Source organism: Alligator sinensis, unplaced genomic scaffold, assembly GCF_000455745.1.
Source record: "Alligator sinensis unplaced genomic scaffold, ASM45574v1 scaffold869_1, whole genome shotgun sequence".
In the NCBI taxonomy this organism is placed as follows: Eukaryota; Metazoa; Chordata; order Crocodylia; family Alligatoridae; genus Alligator; species Alligator sinensis.
Window position 1 is genome coordinate 73398 of NW_005842159.1, and position 7499 is coordinate 80896.

Here is a 7499-nt window from a genome sequence, read left to right on the forward strand (position 1 = left end):
CATGGGTTCATTAGGGGCAGGTCTTGTCAAACCAACCTGGTGGCCTTCTATGACCAGGTCACCAAGTCCTTGGATGCAGGTGTCGCAGTGGATATAGTCTTTCTGGACTTCAGGAAGGCCTTCGACATGGTCTCTCACCCCATTCTCAGCAAGAAACTAGAAGACCGTGGTGTTGATGCCTACACGGTCAGATGGGTCACTAACTGGCTGGAGGACCGCACCCAGTGACTTGGGCGAGGGGGTAGCAAGCACCCTGTTCAAGTTCGCAGATGACACTAAGATGTGGGGAACGGATGTAGGAAGGAACAGGCTGCAAGCGGATCTAGACAGGTTACAGGGGTGAACTGAAGAGAACAGGATAGGGTTCCACACTGACAAGTGCAGGGTAATGCAATGGGGGAGGAAGAACCAGCGGCACACCTACAGGCTGGGGAACCCCCTTCTCGCCAGTGTTAGAGACAGAAAAGGACCCTGGAGTCATCATTGATGCCACAATGAACATGGGCCGACAGTGTGGGGACGCAGTCAGGAAGGCCAACCATACCTTGTCGTGCATCCACAAATGCATCTCAAGCAGGTCCAAGGAGATAATCCTCCCCCTCTACGCGCCACTGGTCAGGCCGCAGCTGGAGTACTGCGTCCAGTTCTGGGCACCACACTTCAGGAGGGATGTAGCCAATATGGAGATGGTCCAAAGGAGGGCCACTCGTATGATCAGGGGCCAGCAGGGCAGGCCCTACGAGGAGAGGCTGAGGGACCTGAACCTGTTCAGCCTCCAGCGCCACCCACCCCGCCCTGAGGCAGCCCCAGCATGCCCCACCTCATCCAGATCCAGGGTGCTTGCAGCAGTGGGAGCCACCCCCGTCCCTGTGACCCCTGGATGAGCCGTTCACGGCCCCATCCCGAACCCGTCCGGGCAGCACCTGCCCCAGCCCCATTCCCTCCCTCACCGCAGGGGCCTTGATCTGCTGCCCCCCAGCACCCCTTCCCTTCCCCTCCATCACAACAGTCTTTACCAGCTGCACACAGCTCTCCAAGCTGCCGGGCTGTGCTCCTCACTGCCTACGTGATGCGCTGCAGCTGCGCACATGCACACGCCACTTATTGGCCAAATTATTGGCCACATCAGGTCAATTTCCAATATGGTCAATTTTCTTTACATCAGTGCCCATCCAATATCGGAACAATGTACTGATGCACCTCTACTTTATTTCCAATCTTGAATATCATTCACATTTACACTTAACATTTATTGTTATGAGAATTCATTACTACGTTAGAATTTTATTTTGTTTCACGAGTGAAAATAACTTTTTTTGTAATTAGCGTAAGTATGTAACCTACTGAATGTAAAAGTCTCTCTTCAATGTTTCAAGAAATTCATGTTTAAAATATCTGACTATTATGTAACAATATCTGAATGATCAATTGACTAAGTATTGTTTGACCAGTCAAATACACAGCCCTAATTAGTAGCGTTAACAGTAAAAATCCCTACAAATTCACAATAATTAATTTAGTTCGTACAAACCAAGCAAAGCAGAGTACGTAGAACAATGCTGTATTACAAGCATCCTTACCTGGAACTGATTAGCAATGTGAACATTTAAGAGCAGAGAGAAATAGTTAGCCATGTTACTCTGAAGTCAGGCAGATGGCAGGGCAGAATGACACCTTATAGACTAATTAAGAGAGGCATAAACTTTCATAAGCAACAACTTACTTTGTCAGATATTATGAATGGACTGGCACAGAGCATTCATTCATAGCATCTGCTCCCTGCAGGTCCATTCGTAACACATAGTGAAGTAAGCTACTGCTTGCGAAAACTTATGCTTCAAGACCTATTTAATTTGTGGTTTTACAAAAACCATAAAATCTGAGATTGTCCATGAAATCAACAAAAACAACAACTAATCTTAATAAAAATAAAATGCTGGCTCCCAGCAGTCCTTGTTGCCAGGAAGGGAAGGTACCAGCTGGCAGGCTAGCATGAAGGGCAGCGGACAAGATCACAGCTGCCCCCTCATCCCTCTTCTGCCAGGGCCTCCTCACCAATCAGTACCAAGGCACAGGGCTGCCGCAAAATGACCATGAAATTAAAACTTTCTGCCATGATGAACCTGCAAAATTGGTAAGTATCCCTGCAATTTAAGTAGACTCCTACTTATGCCTCTGAATACTATTCTTCTATACGTATTTCAACTAAGCAACTAGAACATTATAAAATTAATGTGGCATTGATTAACTCACAAGTTTCACTGTATGTCAAAAAAAGGACTAGTCATGCCTGTTGCTAGACATGATCTGCAAAGATGGGTTCTTGGGCCTATATCATTCAACTTAGGCTAGCAGAAAGCAAAACCATTCCTGATAAAATTTACATACAACAAAATAAATTGGGAGAGGTAAAAAGGCACTGGCTCAACATTAGCTTTTTCTTTGGGATTCAAGATGCAGTGAAAGTTGTGCGGGCCCTCTCCCGATCCCACCTGGGTCGCCATGTGCGAGTTCTCTCCCGATCCCATTCTCGTTGCCATGTGCGAGCCGGGGGCGAGCCGGGCCCATCTTTGCGCACGCGGGCCGTGGCCAGCAGCCCAAGCACGCGGGGTCGGAGAGGACCGGTGGCGAGCTAGAATTAGTCACGGACGCGTAATGGGGTTGATTTAAAGATTGTTTCCTTACACCGAAGATGGTCGCGGTGCAGGCAGGAAAACTTGCTTGAGTTGCGGTTACAGATAAAGATAAGAGGCGGACTAGAGTTCCTTCCCGTGAACACTCTTCTAGCCCATCCGGTTGGAGGCTCTAAACCGCAAGCCCGTCGCGCCAACCGAAGAAAGTACTCGAACCAAAAGAGCTCTGAATAGACTCACACGAAGTTTGCTAGGCTCCGTGGAACTTGCGCGCAGGGAAGAGGGATACGTTGAGGATTGTGCTCGGTGACCGGGAGAGGCTAGAGGCTGATCAGACCCCTGTTGCCTGCTTGATATTCACGCTGGGTTCAATAGGCTCCGCAGCGCTTAGAGATCTTCACACAGTGTGAAGTCTCCTCCTCCTGGTGTTCGTGGAGTCCTCCAACTTGGGCGGAAACCACTCAAGCTTTTTATACTGCTAGCAATCCAATCACTAGCCGCCACGTGTGAATAATTTAGAACTGGCCAATGGCGGGGACTCTTTTCAATGAGCATTTCTGTGCTGCAACAAAGAAATGCACCCTGCAAAGAAAGCTACTGGTGGCGGGAATTCTTTTGCACCGGGGTTCTCTTCTGCAGCAGAAAACTCCACCGTGCAAAGAAACTGCAATTTAGCAGGAAAAATTTAGCAGTGCCGAAGCGCACACAAACAAAAATCACACCCTTGGGTTGTGACAAAAGTTAACATCAACAGTCCAGCAAGGCTTCTGAGACCACTTTTCTCAAATACTTGGGTGCAAGGTAGGCAGACATACCCATTTATATTACAGCTACAGAGGCATTTTTAATATATTCCTTGTTGTTGGAAGGAAAAGTAGTCCTCCATCATACAATACAGCACATGGCTCTTTCCCCAAATATACAACGGGAATATTTACTGGACAAGTCTGCTATTCCTGCATTATTAAAAGTAGAATTATCCAGAAAGAAGAGATGGTTACCCCACTGGAGATCACCAGTTTTCACAGAAAGACTCTCAGGTCTCAACTACATTCAACAGTTTTATTTAAGAACTATGTTATTTCCCAACACAACTTTACCCACACAAAACTGATTTTCGTGTTCATCAAATACTGTTTAGGTTCAACTTATCTTGAGCAAATCTAAACATCATTTCAGTTTGTAATATGCTATGGTAGCTCTTGTACTATGGTAGCACTTTTGTTCTGTTACCAGTGGCTACCATAGCATTTTACAAACTGAAATGGCATTTAGATTTGCTTAAGATAAGTTAAAAAACCTTTCTGTTATGTACCTTATTATCTTCCTTGCAACCAAATAGCTTTTCAAATTTTCCTAGAATCTACTGGAAAGTGCAAGTTCAGAGAGGGACAAAATGGCATTGAATCAGTAATTACCTAAGCATGGGCACTGAACTATTTTTATTTATCTCCGTTTTAATACCAGAGTTTGGTTCTTTACAGTAGGGTTATTAAAGGAAATAAGTCCCAAATATTTGGATTCAAGACTAATGGAGCTGCATATAAAGGAAACATCAGAAAGAAAATAGGCTTATATCCATACCCACAGTAGGTGGAGGAGCAACTCCTCCTCTTATAACCAAACATACCCATTCACCCTGCCTGGGATTTACATTTCCATTACATTTCATAAACACTAACATGTATTTTTGTTAGCATGTACATGGAGAAAACATACAACAAAGCTAGCTACTCTGTGGAAGCTGGCTTTATTTAAGCCACAGTAACTTAAATAAATCTGAACAGCTCCAAATGAACTATCAGTAAGATGTGTCAACTTTAGATCAATGTATTATGTATAGCACTCAATTAATGCTACATGTGGTTAAATCTGAGGTGGTGTCCACATAATAGCTCTGACATGGTATAAGCTTTTCTAGGGTAGTTATTTTGATGACAGACATATTGACAGTGTAGTGATTCTGGAGAGAGATGAGGCTAACAGTAGAACAGAATACAGAAAGGAAAAAAAAAAAAAAAAAAAAAGGATAATTCTAGGCTCTTCCCGAATAACGTTGTCATAAACTACTCCTTGCATATTCATCAGTACTTCAGTGCAAGCAGCAAATCGTAAGGTTTTGAACAAGTCCATACACGTATGCTGTCCGATACTTGGGTGCATGAAGGGCTTGTAAAACTTCATAAAATGAGAAGCAATGCCAACTATTTTTATGTAATACGTCAAGAAACACTGGTATGATAAGTAGATGCTGGGCTGCACATAAGTGAGCATGTCAATTAGAAGTTTAAGAGTTTCATTATCTAGCACAACACGTTAAAAGCTGAAAACACAGAAGTACCTTCTTTCTTGCCTTTCTAAAAAGAAAAGCACTAATAATAAATAGAAATAGAGCAGAATCATACGTTTTCTTTTCAGTACAATCCAAACTGAGTGATGACTGACAACTATATCAGTGCATAACTGTGCAATACAAATGTTTAAAGCTGCTCCACAAATAACCTATATTCTCTATTCTTTCTACTGCTGTATCATAAACACTAATTTTAAGTAGTCTCTACCTGTGAAAAACTACTGTAACAGGTAAATATTACAATTAGCATGAAACCACAGGATATATATTTTAGTGTGATTCAAAAAGACATTGGGGAAGAGGAGAGAGAAACAGAAGTGTGTAAACAGAAAGAAATTAAGGTAAAATGGGGGGGCATGGACACAGAGAGAAACTACCACAAGACAAAAAAGTGCAGAGATTTCTCATGAGATTTATTGTGTCAGACCCTCTACAGTTAACTGACTGTGTGCACTCTTACCCTGCAGTAAATGAAGCTAAGATACTAGTGAGCAGCATTTACCATAGAGAAAGTGTGCACACACAAGCAGTTGTGGGTCATGTGACAGATGATACATGCCAAGTCCCTTTTACTTTGTGGTAATCTAGGTGCCCATACCCTAACTTTATTAAAGGGTACCATTTAAAATGAGCTAATTAATCCTGGATTCTTATATGGACTGATTAATAGATTTCTTCTAAGAACAAAATGTTACAACTGCATTAAGAATCAGCTTGCATACAATCAACAGTTGCTAATGCAATACTTGACTAAATGCAGTCATCACTAACATCTCATGATCTAATGAAAAAATGTGATGCATAAGCAATTAATAAATAAGAATAATAGTCACAAGCCTGAGCCATCGTATGAAAAATAAAATCAGCCACAGTAGTTACTTTAGGTACTGAGCATACGTTCCAAGATTTGCTGGAGAGATGTCAGTCTCTAAATTTTAATAAGACTTCACAGCTTACCAATGTTTTTCATTTTGTACAAGGCTATTTAGATAATACCAGATAGGAAAATGTACCATGTTTAACAGAACACAAACTTCCTGAAATCTAATCATTTTTAGGAAGAAAGTTTTTACATGCATCACTAAGACCCCTTCAAATTTTTGTGGTTTTACAATCACATTTTTCTATTTTAAAATATCCCCCCACTTCCTCAAACAGGGAAAATAGTGAAAAAGACTGCATGAAGTTCAAAGTAAACAAGATAAATGAAGTATTTTCCTACAAAGTTTCAGACACATCAAATGTTAGGGGCTACTTGCAACAAATTTTCCCCAATAAATATATGCTCCTTAAACCGGCACATCTCCCTTTAATAGATAAAGGGAGTTTCAACAACTGAAATATGAGGTGCCAGCAAATTACTGGGTTTTTTTAATTATCCAAACTATAATGGCCATAAAAAATTAAGAGAAAGACCTCAGGATTAACATATACACAATACAGTTTCAGAAGACCTACAAAACATGTAATCTGTAGGCAACAGAAAAAGTAATGATACAAGGAACTCTAGCTTATATTTTCTCCTTTATTTCATTTTTTTGTTACCTATTATTGTTTTTTAAAGACTAATAACTGTATTCCTTCCAAATAAATTGTCATCAAAATAAATAATGTAAAAATAAACAAAAAAGTTACTGTTTGGACCCAGTAAATACTTTCAGTCATTTCCAAATGAAACAGAAATCCATTTGTTTGTGTTTAATGTTAAAATCGTCATTTATTAACTGAACATTGTGTGGATTCACCCTGAAACCAAGTTGCTCTTGAGGTTCACCATGGGCCATGCATGGATACTTTTCCAAATTAGATTTACTCCTGTGGTGTTTAGTCTCTATTTGTAGTTAGTGTGAAACTGAGTTCAGTTTTGTCATCTTTGTATCTGTACGCATCAATATTTGATATGAATGCACTTTTGTAATTTCATGATGCAACTGGAAGACAATCAAGTGAGGTACCTAGCACATACCCAAAGCACTGTCTGCCTATAAGGGGGGAAAATCAACTCTATAGAACAGGCATCTGAGATAAATGGCCCTCGAGCCACTGTCACAAACCTATCTGCAGGGGATCCCCCCCACAGCTCTGTATTTCTCCCCACTGTGCTGCCCCTTGCCCCAAGGAACAGACAGAGGTTGCCCTAGAATAATTCCTTACCCCAGTACAGTCCACTAACCTTGTATTAGACTCCATAGCTGCAGTGAGAGAATCTCTGCCCTAGGTGGCCTCCCCACTGGGGCAGGGAAAACATTATAGGTTCCCCCTTTCCATAGAAAGAGCTAGCCCAGCATATCACTCAATGTGCCCAAATTCACCCTGAGATCACTTTTTACCCAAGGCAATCAGTAAACAGACAAAACAGCAAAAGGATTTATTATACAGGAGAAAAAAAATTATACAAGCAAAACTGACCATATGTTTGGAGACAAAAATAAGATGGCAAGAAAAATTCTTACTCTTTTATCTGACTACATCCTAGCTCTCCCGAGAGTCCTGCCAGTGTTTGTAGAGATCAG

At 41.6% G+C, this 7499-nt stretch overlaps 1 protein-coding gene across 3 annotated transcripts in view; it reads right to left on the minus strand.

The window, feature by feature from the left end:
• KPNA4 (karyopherin subunit alpha 4) overlaps positions 1-7499 on the minus strand; it is a 72852-nt gene that overhangs the window by 64952 nt on the left and 401 nt on the right. The gene's annotated exons all lie outside the window — the stretch shown is intronic.